We start from the raw sequence: 16,581 nt of genomic DNA, 5'->3' as shown, positions 1-16,581 counted from the left end.
AAACCCAGTGCTGCTGTCTGACTCTAAGCCCCTTGACCATTAGGTTTTCCTGCCCCTCAGAAGGGGTTGCTCTCAGTTCCCCCCACAGGAATGAAAGCCAGGAGCTGCTTCGAAGGTGAGCTGAGCCCCTGAGCTGAGAGGTGGGGCGCGGGGGGCTCTGTGGTTGGAGCTGGTCCTCGGCTCCCTATGGGCTCTCCCTCACTCCTGATAACGGGATCCCAGGCTTTGTGCTCCTGCCCCCCACCCCACCCCCCCGCATTTCCAGGCTCTTCTTGCCTCTTCCCCTGACGAAAAGCTCCTGGACTTGGCCTCGGAGCCTCAGCATGGAGTACCTCCCATCAGTTTCCAGAGGAGGCAAAACTGGGAGTAAGAACAGCTCAAGGAAGGTGTTTCTCAATTCCTGTAACACAGAGATACCTAATTTTCATTTACTACCTAAAATCCCCATAAAAAATGGTGTGCGGTGCAGAATCAGTTATCAACAATAGATGCGTACGTGATTATGTTGGCTCTTTCCAAGAAGACGCAGTGGTTTGGGAACATGAGCTGTTTGGGAGCCCTGGCTACCATGTCCTCAAGGGACACTGACCGAAGGGGCCACTGCCGAGAGCAGCCAGTCTGGCCCAGGCACTTGGCCCACCGCTCGGAGAAGCAGGTGGGTTAACATCTGGGAGATGTGCCCTTCCTGCCTCATGGTGCAGGCAAGGCTGCCAGAGGGGGCCAGAAATGTGCTCCATGGCTTCGTTCTGTGGTGGGCCCTGCTGCCGCCCAGCCTGCTGGGATCTGCCACTTTCGGCTAGTCTTCCAGTATTGCTCAGCCGGACTCCCGGGCCCTGAGCCAGCCTTTCATGTGACTAACAGCTTGGAGAAAGGGAGGTCCCTCAGCTGACGGACACATCTCTGTCCTCACATCATTTTTGCTTCTGAGTCAAAGATCCTAGGGATTCCGTCCACTTCTCAGGAACCTTCTCTGCAAGAGGGAGAGCCTCCTCCCAACCCCACTGTCTCCTCCTTTCCCCCTGTCTTTGGTCACTAGACTCAGGGCCCTCTAATGGCACAAAGGGCCTAAAAAGGCCTGGTGGGAAGTACTTTGGGGTGGGGGGACCCCTGGTCTGTGGTCTAAAAAACCAAAAGAATTCAATGTATTCAGTAACTGGAGCTTTGTGAAAAGCCAGTTTCAAACTGGACACAGACAGGAATACCAGTAGTCTCCCCCATTGCTTTCCTCTTCTGGAATTTGCTTTAAGCCTAAAGAGTTTTTACTAAGAACTAGTGCTGTTTCCCTTTGGGATTGAGGATATCCCTTACCGTGTGTTTGTAATCTGCCTGTGAAAAATTGGGTGGCTTCTCATAGTCCTCTCTGAGTGAGACCTATCCAGACTCCACGGAGTTTCCTTCCACCCTTTTCGGACACAAGTGCCGCAAATGTTTCACTTTCTCAGTGTACTTATGCCATCATGGTATATCTTGGCTGGGGATGAATTGTTTTTATAAGACTGGATAATTCACCAGTTCTCTTGGCTCCGTGGGTGTTCCCGCTACAACAGGGCAGACGAGCATTTCAACAGAATACTGATATTAAAGCAACTACCAATCAGATCCTGGAAATCTGTTTTTCTAGTGCTTTCTTTGGATCCAGTGGAGAAAGAAGACCAGATTTCTCTGGGACAGCTTTCCTTCATCTTCAGGATTTTCAAGTGACTCCGCAGGATGGCCTTCTTGGGGCTGACCTTGTTCTGGTAGATTCTAGAGCCCTAGCAAGCATATGAGGGTAAAGAAAATTGTGCTTTTAACGTCATGGCCACGTAGACTTGATCTCATTTATATACATCTTTTTAATTCAGTGTGGTTGTTGTTGGGAGACAATTCTACACAGGTCTCTCATGTTTCTGCTGGCTTTAATTAATGTCAGTATTGGAAGATGGAAATACATTTCTCCCTCTAGGGCAGAGAGCAGGCAGGGCCTGAATAATATGAGTAGCACATTATTGCTTGTTGTTTTGAAGTTCCCAAATTCAACTCCAACAGCAGGTCTGTGACCATCATTTCTCTGTGTATCCCAGTCTGCCCAGTCATTTCTGAAACCAAAAATAGAAAATGAGTTCATGGAATATCTGGTGCTACCAGACTGGTTTCTGTCAGTTTGCGGGATGATTCATAGAAAGTGTAACCCAACACACCCTTCTGGGTCACAAGTCGCTTGAGCCTAAGTGATTTACTATTTGGTTTTTTTATTGTTAGTAGCAGGAAATGCTCCCTTGCAGCTGATTGTATTCATAAACGGGGACATTACTGACAAACCCCTTTTCTGAGGATTCATGGATAAGGAGATAAATAAGATAATTTATCTTTAAGAAATATTTTATAGCACTTAGCACAGAGCCTGACTCTTTTTAGCTATAATCCCAATGGGGCGGGGGCGGAGGGGGGGGACCAAAATGTACAATCTGTAGTGTAGGCTTGCCTCACTTTAACAGAATGCCCCAAAGCCCTAGAGACCTCCCTCTTTCTGAAATTAGTGATGAGTTAGAAGTTGAACAAAACCTGCTAAACTGTTTGGGGGAAAAAGATGCATAGTAGTTTTGTTTTGTTTTGTTTTGTTTCCTTCTGAATCTTATTTTCTGTTGCAAACAAGTGTGCTGAGAACTCCCTGCCAATATCTTTAAGCTAAGTGATCCTACAGCTACAGTTCACGTAGACTTCGGGGGTCCTCAAAACTTCTGAAACTTTGTGAGAGAGAGAGAGAGAGAGAACACACAGAGACAGCACCACACACAGAGCAGCAGAGAGAGCCCCAGAAAGAAGGACACAAAGTGGCAGAGAGACACTAACAGTTTGGGGAGGCGAGGGTCCGTGCTATCACCGGGTTCTCAAAATATCTGTACTGAGAACTGGTGAAGAACCAGGGCCTGCAACTCTGGAGGTCATAGCCATGCAGGAAGCCAGCGTTGCCAGGAGTCCCAGAAGAGCTGGTGGTAAGGCCAGCCTCCCCTCCTTGGTCTCAGACCTCCTTGACCGCATTTCCCAATCTCCTTCCTTCCCACCTCATACTCAGATGTTCTACTTTGCCGAATTCCTTCCATGGATGATAGAGTCTCCTGGACGCACTGCGTCAGGACCAAGTGATGGTCTGCCTGGCAGAGAGCACACTGGCTTGTTTAGGAGGCAGATTCCAGGTGCCTTTCCTCTTCTGCCTTCTGTGCTGAGTTCTGCCCAGGGGTTCCCATGATGACGGGCCTCTGGAGTAGATTCACTTCCAACACGCCCAGCTCCACGGTCTGCTTCAGCTGCCGACGCCGTTGCCTAACCAGCGCGCGCTGGGTATGAAAGGGCACCTGCAGAAAGGTCTTTCCTCACCCTAACCCCGGCTCCCACTCCCTGCTGCCATCTTGTTTAGGTTATCAAACAAACTCGCTGAGACAGGCATGTGAACACTGGTGTACAAGGCAGAGCAACGGGTGGGAGAAAAATCCATACTTTGTCATCTTGTCCCTGGGGAGAAAAAAAAGAGGAAAAGAAGGTAAGAACAAGGGCTTCTTCCTTGACAGACCACTTCTTTTGAGCATTCTTTTGTTGTTTCATAGGTGTTCCAAGAAAGAAGCTATTGTGTTATATGGGGGCTGGGAATTTAAATCCCATAAAATATTTTATACCTTCTAGGAGGAAGGAAGCTCTTAACTGTTTGTTTTACTCGTGTCTTATCATGGGTCTCATTTAATCCAAAGCACCGGTCCGTGATTTATGATCTTTGTATGGCGGAAACACTAAAGATACTTCTTCATGCCACGGCGCACATCAGTTGCACACGTCTTGTGAGCAGCAGAAATGGCCCCTGCCTGCGTACTTGCTCACCCTTCCACCACCTGAGAGTCAGATCCACCCATATTGTGGACCAGACAAAGCCATATTTCTAATGAGCTCCAGAGCCTGAAGGCAGAAACCCTGAAAGAGATAGGATTCCCATTTTGTTGCCAACAATAAATATCAAAATTAATGTTCATTTGGTGATGACTGTCTAGAGAAAAAAAGCAGACATGAAGGGGCTTTAAAATCCTAACCAATAATCAATCCAATGTCTCCCACGGATACTAATTTCATTACTAAGGGGCTCATAATTTTTGTGTTGTCAATTTTAGTGAAAAGTCCTTGAGGGTTATTCATTGGTCATTGGGAGAGTCAACATTAATGTCTGCCGTGGATTAGGAAAGGATGTTTTATGACTAACTTTTCAGATGCTTGTATTGAATTGCCCGAGATTGGAAGTTTCACTGGGTTCCACCCAAGGCTCCATAAAAGCTTTTAAATTACCTCCAGTTGTCAGAGCGAATTGTCTCCTCAAGAAGGTGGATGAAGCTGGTCCACTATACTGCACATCAGGTTTTTAAAATAATGCCGTGGCTCCCTCTGTCCTCCTCCTAAATGGTGGCCCTGAGGCTAAGTTCTGGATTTCAAAAGAAAATCTTCTGGGAAAAAGCTTAGGTTAGTAGAGTTGGTGGAGTCAACAGGCAGCGGTCAGTGAGCTTTCAGCAGCCATGGGGGGCCTCTTGCCCAACCCTCCTTCCTCTCGAATCCTACAATCCCGCCGACCATGTCAGTGCTGGGGACCCCACGATCAGACACCCATTCTCCCCCAAGTTAACCTGCGCATACCCCTGGTAGGAGCCTTAAACTGTAATCATGTTTGCTTTCGTCCAATTCCTTATTGGGGGGAGGGTCTGGGTGTGTGAGGTTGTTGAGGGTTAAAGGGGGGAATGGGGACCCCACCAATGGCCATTTGAATGTCATTCGAATTTCAGTTATCTCCTACAGCAACCCTGTGATGTGAGCAGCATAATGTCCCATTTGCACTTAGAAGCCAAGCGGAAAGAAGGTCAAACTCTTTGCCAAAAGACTGAGCAAGATAGGCATTTTATAAACTGATACCACACTTTAGGAAGGCAACTTAGAAATATTTATTAAAATATAAAATGTTAATATTTTTAATTCAATAGTTATACTTTTAAAAATGTACCTAATACTTGTACAGATATATGTGTAAAATTTCTTTATTAGTGTTTTTTGGTATAGAGAAAAAGGGAAACCAACTCACGCCTACCGATAAACATTATGTAGGTTTTCGAAGAAAGATACACCAACATGGTGTTGGTTGCCAAGAGAGAAAAGGAAATTACAGGGTAGGATTTAATGTAATCCCACTTTTTAAAAACAGTGTATACAGGGGAGCCTGGGTGGCTCAGTCGTTAAGCGTCTGCCCTCCGATCAGGTCATGATCCCAGGGTTCTGGGATCAAGCCCCACATTGGGCTCCTTGCTTGGGAAGCCTGCTTCTCCCTCTCCTGCTCCCCCTGCTTGTGTTCCCTCTCTTGCTGTCTCTCTCTCTCTGTCAAATAAATAAATAAAATCTTTTTAAAAATTAAAAAAATGAAAACTGTATATACATATGATTATATACCTTTAGAAAAGTGGAAGAATACTTTGTCATCAATGGCTACCTTGGGGTAAGAATATCTTGGGGTAGGTGTTGGGGAGACCACTTACCATCGATTACATTTCTGTAGTATGAATATTTTCTTTCTTTTTTTAAAGATTTATTTATTTATTTATTAGAGAGAGAGCAAGTGCATGCAGTGGGGAGGAGCAGAGGGAGAGGGAGAGTCTTAAGCAGACTCCAAGCTGAGCGTGGAGCCCGACGAGGGGCTTGATCCCATAACCCGTGAGATCATGACCTGAGCTGAAACCAAGAGTCAGATGATTAACCGACCAAGCTGCCCAGGTGCCCCACGTTTGAGTATTTTCTGATAAGGAGACCACATTCGCTTTTAGTGAAGAAACAAAGTTTGAATAAAACACGTTTGTGCAAGGTGCCTCACCGAGGGCCTCTGCGAGCCTCACACCTGTGTCCATGGCCAGCCGAGTGTGGTTCGCAGGCCTGGACTGTGTGCTTGGGCCTGGGTGACTGCACAGAGCATCTGGAAGGTTCCAACAGGCCCTGGCAGAGAAGATTTAGCCAGAGGCATTTTCCCTCCGAGAGACGAGGCTGATGGTCAATTGGAACCCAGTTTCCCGATCCCCAAAGTGTGCCTGTGGGCAATGTGAGAAAACAGGACAAAAATAGCATCCGGCTCCAGCAGGAAGGGTTAGGGCAGACCCTGAGAGTGCAGAGGCTGAAACTATATCCCTAAAGACATGGTGAAGAATTGGGGAGAGGGGGAGGGGTTTAATTTTTTCTCCAGAAAAGCAGTGGTGGCTGGAGCAGGTGCAAGATGGCCCTTCTACTGTTTATCTTGGGTAACTCCATGCAGCATGCATCCAGCCTCTGCATGCCCTGCCTGTCCAGCTCGCACCACTATGTGCTCGTTGTACAGAGAAACCCTGTCCCAGCTTAAGCTCTCACTGAGATTCCAAGTGAGATGGTTATGTGGGCTAGGGAAGTAGGGGCCATCCTGTCTTTTGACTCCCATCTTGTGATATAGGCCTTCCCCAACAAAGTATGGGTGTCTCTCCATATTCAAAATAAAAAAATAGCAAAACTCAGCATAGATTGAGGTAGGTCCTGGCTGCTAGATTAAGCAGTCCGCGATTCTGGTTTGCTGATCGGAATATTTTGTTCACACAATGCAAATATCGCAGAGAAAGGCCTAGTTCAGGAAAAGACCCAAGGGGCCGTGAGACAGAAAATGGCAAGGGAGTAGGTGAGGAAGGGCACAATCTTTATTGTGATTTTCCTGTGGGCATCAGGTTGATTTGAGTGAGAAGAACATTTGGATCTGTCACAACCCAACCTGGTGTCCTAGGGCAAGTGATTCTGCCCGGGTGTAGAAAGGAGCAAATGAGCGATTAATGCGAAAAGGTCCAGCACTGGATAAACAGCTGTAGAAATAAGGTAGTATGTTCGTCAGACTGGAAGCCTGAGTAGCTGCAAAGGTTTGGTGCCTATCACTCCCTCACTCAACAGCACTGGGCTTGGAACCAGGCCTGTACGCTGCTTACTCTCCGCGTGATTTTTGGTGCCGCCTTTGGTGCCTGCCCCTTGCTTGCTTCATCTATAAATTAGGAAAATAACAGGATTTGATTTTACACGTATATCAGCCTGTTATATAAAAAGCGCCTTATTACTATTCTGTAATTAGGAAGACACTGCATGTAGCTACTCAGAACACTTTGCGTGCTCATTTTCAGTTTGAAAAATAATGATCACTACCCTTAAGACTCTTGCTCTTCCTCTTCTCTATTCCTTCTTGGTCAGTTCCCGTGGCTCATCTGATTCTGCTAACCCACAAGTGTGGAAGCCAGAGGAAGTTCAGGGCCGTTGATAAGGCATCAAGGTCAAATGGAGGAGGTGTCTTTAGAAGTAAGTCTGGAACACCTGAGCTTTTTCAAGCTCTCGAATTCTGTTGTTAGACGCTTAGAGGACCTGAAAGAATTCATCTTTTTTTGGTCATTGTCTGTGGATTAGACTTTCTACTTTTTAATATTGAAATGTATTTGTATTATTTCTCCCTCTTGGGGTCATATCTGGCTGGTGTGGGGAGGTGGCAGTTGAGCAAGAATCCTCGATCCAATAGCCACCCCAGTGGGCCAAATTACAGGTGGGAAATGGCCCTCCGTATCCGAGGTTCAAAGAAGGAGAGATTAATCTAACGAGGCATACCTGGTTTTCCCAGCATTTCTCCAGGCCAGTGTTTCTTAAATGAAGGACAAGTTTATGGAAGATCATCTTTAATTAAAACCCGCAGTCATTCCCGCGAGGGCTTTGTGCTGTGTTCACCTCTTAAATTATATATTCCAATTAGCAGAGCCCTCCCTCTGGCTTCGAGGTTTTATTATTCACAGGTCTTGCCTCTCTCTGGCAGCTCAGGCTCTGGAAGCGTCTTCTGGAGGACTTCTTCTTGCTGCCTCAGCTTGCATTCTTCTCTCTCCCAGGGAGCCGTGGCTGTGAGCCAGGGAAGGGCAGAGCCTGCTCTCTCTTAACTCCCCACCCCCTGCTCATCACCACCCTACTGGCCATCACTCCTGCCTCTCCCCTGAGTTGGTCTCCACCTGTCTATAGTTTTTTAATGAAGATGTTGACCAGCATTTCCTGCTCTTTCCGGAAAGATGCGATGTTCCCTTTTTTAGCCAGAAAGCCCAAGGCGTAAACGGATTTCTGGGAGAAGAGGTAGAGGAACTTCCTTAATCAAGCATGGACCCTGCTGACTTTTCTTCCTAAAATCAGAAAAAGCCAGTTGATTTCTAAAATCTTCATCACTCAGTAAATTCATCATTGAAAAAGGAACCAGAAAATGTGGAGTTCCTTTCATGTGACCCACATATTAACCCTAAAAGACTTTGGCTTCCTGGAATATCTATTAGGAAGATCAACAGTAATTTTTTTTAAAAGATCACTATAAGAAACTATTTCTGGTGTCCAGAAAAATCTAGGCAATGATATTGGAATACTGATCTCTGTTTATAGCAAGCTATCATCTATTTATCTACTTGTCATTCTAGATAAAATCAAAGCCCTGGCCGACCCATTCCTTTCCCTTTGTAGAGGCAGCTATTAACCTGGATTTTATCTTTACCCTTCCCATGTATGTCTTTATAATTTTACTACTTATGTAAGTTCCATGAATGCTACCACACTTAAAACTTCATATAAATAGTATCATACTCCATTTCTCTATCTGCAATATGCTTTTTTACATGTGAGAATTTCCTGTTTTAATACTCATGGCCACTTCATTTATTCTAAGGGAGGTGTCCATTTGCTCATGCATGTAGGCCAGCTCTGACTTCTAGTGATGAAAAGCAATGCTATGGGGCACCTGGTTGGCTCAGTCAGTTAAGTGTCAGACTCTTGATTTTGGCTCAGGTCATGATCTCAGGGTCCTGAGATTGAGCCCCTCATGGGGCTCCCCACTCAGCTAAGGATCTGCTGGAGATTCTCTCTATTCCTCTCCCCCTCCCACTGCTCGCATGCATGCTTTCTCTAAACACACAAATAAATAAAACATTAAAAAAAAAAAAAAACAGTGCTATGATGGGCTTGCCAGGCAGGGATCTGTATGTGTGACAATGTCCACAGGTGAATTTTAAGATGACCAGAAAAGTTTGAAAAACTCCAGAGCAAACTTTTTCTGGAAAGGGCTAGATCCTATGTATTTTAAGCTTTGCGGGCCACAGAGCTTTTGACAGGTGCTGCCAGTTCATCTCTCCCCACCGCCACTTTCTGTACAACCCTGTAAAAATGTAAAAGCAATTTTCAACTCGAAGGCCATCCATACTATGCCAGCTGGATTTGGCCACCTTGGTGGCATAGTGTCCGGCCCCGGTCTGAGGATTGCTGGGAATGAGACTATCCATGCCTCTAAACTTACTAGATATCATCAAATGCTCAAGGTGATTTTGGAGAAGCACAAAATCTGGCATCTCCCCTTTCTGACTGATTCCCTCCCTCCCTCCCTCTCTTCCTTCCAACATGCTGCTTGCACAAACATTGATCATTTCTTTATACTATGGAACTTCTTGCTTGAGCTCAGATGTGTATTGATTACATTTGATGAATTCTATAGAATTCTAGAGTTCTAGAACGGGGCTTATCCTACTTCCAGAAACCTAGGTGTGGCCTGGGCAGGGGTGCAGTGTGGGAACTGTCTCCTGCCTCTAGGAGGTGGCGCCCCAGAACAGACGCTGTCATGCGGACCATGGGATAGATCGTGCCCATTGGACACATAGCCATAAACGTGCTTGAACTCTCTGGCATACTTAATGGTGCGTAATGAGTAAGGCTTTTGTTTTTATGACTATCTAGGGGGAAGAGCATATGGGGAATGGAGGTAATGCTGGAAGACAAAGAAAATATTAACACAGAACAGTCTTGAAAATATAAAAGTATGACAAGTCTTGAGGGGGTGAGTATGAGATCAATATTTATGATGAATATGTATGGTAAGGAGCTTTGAGAAAACGAGGAAATCCCAGGCTGTGGGCAGTGGGGTGTTGAACAAGCTCACGCCAGTCACACTGGACACTTTTTTTTTTCTTTGAGAGAGAGAGAGCATGCTCAGGTGAGCATGTGGGGGAGAAGAGGGGCAGAGGGAGAGGGAGAGAGAATCTTAAGCAGGCTCCACACCCAGCAGGGAGGCTGACACGGGGCTCTATCTCATGGCCCTGAGATCATGACTGAGCTGAAACCAAGAGTCAGCTTAACTGACTGAGCCACCCAGGCACCCCCCATCACCGGACACTTTTTAAATTATAATTACAATATTAGAGGAATGTTGGCTCTGTTGGATCAGAGAAGAAAGCGTTTTGCTCTCAGAGACAGTCTGTTGGCCTGGATAAAACCTGGCAGCCTGGAAGACCAGGGAAAGGCTAAATGGCCCCGTGGCCCTACAGGTGCTGTGTCATCTGGCTTTGTGAAGGATGTGGGAAGAGAAGGGAGTGGGGTGGAGGCTTTGGGAAGACTCCAGTGATGACTGCTGAGCTCTCTGCTTCGCACGGGGCCCGGAGGAAAGGGCAAGTCACCAGAGGCGACCGGAGGAGCTCTGCAAAAGCAGCAGTTTGGACTCTGTGTTGTGTAGACAGAGATAACTGGAGCGAGTCCCAGACACAGCCAGGAGAGGTGCTGTTGAGCAGATCTGCAGCGGGCTTGTCCACACTCTTGCATCCTGCCCCCCTGCGTGCCTGCACAGGACGCTGGCCCCCACAGTCCACACTCCCCACCCTCTCCTGCCCTTTCTCCATCTGCTGGCACCCGGGGAGGCCCCAGCTAGTGGCACTCCCCCCAGGTGACAGCATGCCTCACGTGCAGAGGGCACACACGTGTCTCTGGAGGCCCATTTCCTGCTCTGGGGTAAGTCAGGCCGTTCCCTCCCCACCTCTCAAATCACACGGTGGCCTGCTCAGCGGGGCTTAGAGACGCCCGCCCCGGGCTCTGTGTAGCCTGGGACAGGAGCTGGCCAGGTGCACTGGGGGGGGGGGGGGTGGAGGGGGAGAGGGGGGCTGAGGAGGAGCCGCCACGCTGCCCCTTTGCTCCCCTGGTCACGGGTCTCCTAAGACATTGCCCGACTGCTGGGACATCGCTCATGCGGACAGCAAGCTCGCAGGGTTGTGTCCCCCTGTCCTCCCCAGGCCACCGCAAGGACAGCCCCGGTGGCAGCGTATTGATTCCCTCCTTGAACTGACTCACGGTGACCTCAGGCCTGCGCCGTCTCTGTTCATCCCGGCTGAAGCCGAGCACCCTCTTTTTGTTGTCCCACGTTGAGGCCAGTGATGCGAAGTATGAACAAGAAGAAATAGTTGCCTAGCGTCTGAAAGAAATATGCCCTTGGCATTTAATCGCTGATATTGGTGTGGCATTTTGGTGCTTAAAACGTGTTTTTATCTGGGTTGTTGGATATGTGTGGGTGAGGCAAGTGTGACTTTTCAAAAGAAAATTTTTTATCGTCACTTCATAGATGAGGAATTTAAAGCTTGAAGAGCATTTCTGAAGAGAATTTTAGGCCTTCCCAGAAACTTCTGAAGTTCCCAGAGCCAGTATGTGATGGATCTGGGACTCAGATCCAGATCTTCAGCCCTTAATCCTGTGATTCTCAAATACTGTCTCAGTCAGGGTTCTTCAGAGAAACAGAACCAATAGGATACATGCAAATTAAATGAATTAATGCATGTGAAGGGCTTAACTCAGTGCCTCCCACATGGAACTACCCAATAAATATTAGCTATGAGTTCTATTATCATTTACACATCAACCCTAAATTATTTTGCTTTGAGCCCCACGCTCTTTGCCTGTAGGAAGTGCAGAGTTGTACAAATTCTTCTTCCTCAAGCATTTTCTACATTCCTAGGTTTCTACTGCTTGCCGTGCCGATCAGAAGCAGTATAATATTTAAATAATTGATAAAATATTACCTATGGAAGAGAATGCCCCCAAATCAAAATAATCAAAAGTAGTCTAGCATATTAGTTTGCTAGGACTGCCATAGCAAGGTATCACAAACTGGGAGGCTTAAATAGAAATCTTTTCTCTCTTAGTTCATTAGGCCAGAAGTCCAGGATCAAGGTGTTGGCAGGGTTGGTTTGTCCTGAGGGATGTGAAGGAGACTCTTTCCTAGCTTCTGGTAGCCTCAGGTGTTCCTTTGGATTATAGGTAGCTGTCTCCTACCTGTGTCTTCACATTCTCATTGTCTTCTTTCCATGTGTGTCTGTCTCTGTGTCCAAATTTCCCCTTCTTATAAGAAAACCAGTCGTATGGGATTAGGACCCACCCTAATGACTTTATCATACCTTGGTCATCTGCAAATATTCTGTTTCAAAATAAGGTCATATTCATGGGTACAGGGGGTTAGGATTTCAGTATCTTTTAAGGCGGGACACAGTCCAAACCATAATACCCAGCTCTCACAGTGGGCTTATTGAATTATAAGCTGTGCTTATGGTCTGGCCATGAGACAGTGCTCTTTACCTGATAAATAAAGAGCTAATTCCAAAGTACACCATGGAATATGCCCAGTGGCTCTAGCCAGGGTGATGTTGGGGGGCCACTATGCTGTTATTTTAACATTCACTGTGGTTACAGTTTAGCATCTTTTTAAATAGCTTATCTTTATATCTTCTGCTCATTTAGTTGGTGGTGCTAGTGCTGAAGGATGGGTTGGGACGAAAATTAGAAACAAAAAGCTATGACGAAGGGCGGGCACCGTGGTACACTATGCTATTAGCTTCAGAAGAAAGAGAGCTCGTGGAAATAATTAGAGATGATGCTAGATAATTTTTTAAAGCATTACTACACGGTTGTTGATTTACATGCTGTGAGAAGTTATTTCTCCCGCTTAACATTTAGTCCCATGTAAGAATTAGTTTTGGTTATTCAAGGCTTTGGGGCTGAATTTCTCCCATGTAATGTTATTGCCGTTTGTGTGTGTGTGTGTGTGTGTGTGTGTGTGTGTGTGTGTGTGTAACGCTGTGAACTCTCCCACCTCTTTCACGAGGATCACCTAATTGATACAGGTATCATATCACAAGAGATCACCCTGAAGCGTAGGGAAGGTGATTGTCCTCACTTTACAGGTGCAGTAACTGAGATACAGAGTAGTGAGAGGCAGGGTCCGAAGGGAGATCCCAGCCCAGACTCACTCCACAGCCGCATGTGGAAGGTTGCGGTAGGTGACAGGAACACACCACTGAGTTCAGGCTAAAGGAACTAAAGTCTCTAAAGCTCTTGAGAAAGAAACATTCTTACTCGTTGAAAAAGATGAAGTTGCCCCATGTTGATTCATTCCCCTGAATACTGTTTCTCCTTGAAGTGGAAATCAGATGCTTGATCATGGATTGTCTTGAGGTCTCATCCTTTCAAAAGTGAGTGGCCGGAAATCAATTGCCTGATTGAAGTCAGTCTTGCTCTGAACTGAACATCTGGCTGGACGGGGCCAGTCCCTCAAGCCAACGTGTTCATCACCTGTTGGGAGTATTTCCTGGTCCAGCAGATCCAGGTGCTCCACGGCCTTGCACACATATCTGTCCATCTTGTCATCATCTTCCTTCAGACAAGATCAGCTGCTTTCCCTTCCCTCTGTGCCTGTCTGGAGGCAACTATGCAGTGCTCAGCCTTGAGATGCTCTTGGGCACAGAGAGAGTTGCTGGTCAGCCAAGAATCCGAAGCAGGGTGGTGCAGAGCAAATCCAATCAAGAGCCTGTCAGTGCTGGGAAGTCTGCTGGATCCAATCAAGAGCCTGTCACGTGCTGGGAAGTCTGCTGGGTGCTGGAGTTCACCGGTGAATGACCGTAATGACCACTATTTTCTGAGGACCTACTGTGTGCCACCACAGCACTAAGCACTGCCCACGTATCACATCATTTTATCCTTATGGCATTCCTGTGAGGCTGGTAGGATTTGTTATGATCTCTTTTCACAAATAAAATTGAGCCTCAGCATTGTTAGAAAACTTGCCCTCAGCATTGTTAGAAAACTATCCAGCCAAAGGTAGGAGAGCCAGGACATTAATCTAATTGGTGTGACTTCAGAGCCATGTCTCAACAGCACTGTGAAAACACTGAGGGGCTTGTAGTCCAGTGGAAGAGACAGGCAAGCCAACAGCATTATGCTAGGACAAGGGCTGTGATGAGGGCTACGGGGACAGAGAGAAAAGACCCTGAATGAGGTCTTGGGGGGAATCATGGAAGCATGTCCTGTGTTGGATTTCTAGCTGTCTGTCCTCATGGTACCCTGTGATGGTTAATTTTATGGGTCAATATGACTGGGCCAAGGGCTGCTCAGATATTAGGTCAAACATCATTCTGGGTGTTTCTGCAAAGGTGTTTCTAGATGGGGTTAACATTTAAATTGGTAGACTAAGTAAAGCAGATTGCCCTCCCTAGGGTGGGTGGGCCTCACCCAATCAATTAAAGGCCTGAACAGAACAAAAAAGGCTGACCCTCCCCAAGTGAGGAAAAATTCCTCCTGCCTGACTGCCTTTGAACTGGGACTTTGGATCTTTTTCTGCCTTTTGGATGAGAACTGAAACTCTGGCTCTTCCTGGATCTCTAGCCTGCTGGCCTTTGGGCAGGAGCTACACCATTGGCTGTCCTGTTCTCGGGCTTTCAGACTTGGACTGGAATGAAACTGTTGGCTCTCAAGGGTCTCTAGCTTGCTGACTCACTCTACAGATCTTAAGACTCATCCACATTCATAATCATGTGAACCAATTACTTATAATAAATCTTTTTATATACATACACACACACACACACACACACACACACACACACACCTTTTATTGCCTATTGGTTCTGTTTCTTTGGAGAACCCTGAATACACACTCTGTCACACCACATCTCAGCATCTCATGACTGCCTGTTTAACTGTGTCTCTTCCCCAGGCCACACACCCTGGGTGGGCAGGGACCAGGTCTACTTGTTCATTGCCATAGCCTTAGCACTTCATGTGGTGTATGTAGGGTAAGTACTAGCAGGATGCCTGTGGATTGACTGACAGAATGAATGAGATGTGGAGACCCCAAAGATGAATGGGAATAAGCCAGGAGAAGGTATAGGAGGTGGAGGGATTAGACGCTGGAGAAGGATGTTCTAGCAGAGGGAACGGGACAACTCAGGTGTCCGGCTGAGAAAGGGTACCCTGAGTCTCGGACATCCGTGATTGGAGGTGTCAGTGAGAGGCAGGAGGGGTGAAGCTGGAGAGTCAGGTCACAATGAGCTTCACATGCATGTCACACCGTTTGGACTTTATCCAAATGGGGAACCACTGAAGAATTTGAGGGTTTGGAATTTATCTTGCGCTACAGCCCTGCCTGAGGTATTAATTCCATCTGGGCCTGGGTTTTGTTGTGGTTGGTTTTGTTTGTTTCTTTGTGTCATTTGACAAATGAGGGAAACATCTGCCTGGACTGATTATGAGAACCCCAAGGGAAGTGCCGTGCTGGATAAGGGGAGGCACGCTGGAAATCTGAAGGGGGCTGGTGGGCAGGCCCCATGTGCCTGTGGGGATGGGGCCCACCTCGCCTTTGGCACATGAGTACAACTCCGAGGCATCCTTCTGCTCTCAAGAGCAACTATCAGTAACATGTGATGAATGAGTCTCCGGTGACATCAGAGAGTTAAGATGTCTTCCTGGAGTACCCAACATCAAGGGAATAATTTCTGTCTTTGGAATGTCTAGATGAATAAATGATGTCTAGGAAGAGTCCCTGGGAAAGAATCACAATAGCGTGAGCAATCGTCTCTGTGTTAAAAGCAAGAACCTTTGAGTTCCAAGTTAAAAAATCTTGGACCCATTTAAGACTCATGTGTCTTCATGTGCCAGTTGGTATTTATCCACGCTCATACTATATGCAGGTCAGCTGCCGACAAGACCTTTTCATTGGTCACATGTACTCCTGGGTATGGGAATATGTGGAGGATAAGTAGATTAAATAAATATTGCAAAGCCTTCCAAACCCCAGTTTGCTCCCAGGGGAACGTATTCTATTTTTCCGAGCTTACTAGAGGAAGAGAGGCAGACTGATTTTCCTAGCAGTATGGTGGACAGAAAAGGATGGATAGGGTTTTGTTTTTGGTCCTGGGATGATAAAATGGTAACCAATGCTTTAAAAATGCCAGTGGCTTGCACAGCCTTAGCTGATGGGGATTCCAAAGAGCAGGCTGGGTTTTTTTAATTTGGGGGCCTCCTTGGGAACTTGGACTCTGTTTTTACACTTCTGTGGGCATCAAAAGAATCCAGCATGACTCATATAATCTGAATGTGCGGACCATCTAGGATGGAAACGCTACCAAATGAAGACAGAAAAGTATTGTCTAGCCTAAGGGCAAAGTTTTTTTTTTTTAAGCATATTTATTTAGTTTTTAAAGTAAGCTCGCCACTCAGTATGGGGCTCAAATTCACAACCCAGAGGTCAAGAGTTGCATGTTCTTCAGCCTGAGCCAGCTAGGTGCAAAGTGTTCTTTCCTTTCCCCTTTTCATTTGCTTTCTTGTGTATTACTTTCCTTTTCTTCCTACCTTTCTTGTCCTCTCTTCACTCTTAAACTGGTCCCCCCATCTTCCCTGAATTCCTATTGCTGTTGTTCTCATTTCAGGACAGCAAGG

The sequence above is a fragment of the Eumetopias jubatus genome, unplaced genomic scaffold, assembly GCF_037043125.1.
Source record: "Eumetopias jubatus isolate StellerSeaLion01/CBP00866 unplaced genomic scaffold, mEumJub1_p1.0 scaffold_6, whole genome shotgun sequence".
Lineage (NCBI taxonomy): Eukaryota > Metazoa > Chordata > Mammalia > Carnivora > Otariidae > Eumetopias > Eumetopias jubatus.
The sequence above is the reverse complement of the archived record's forward strand: the minus strand, read 5'-3'. Positions refer to the sequence as shown.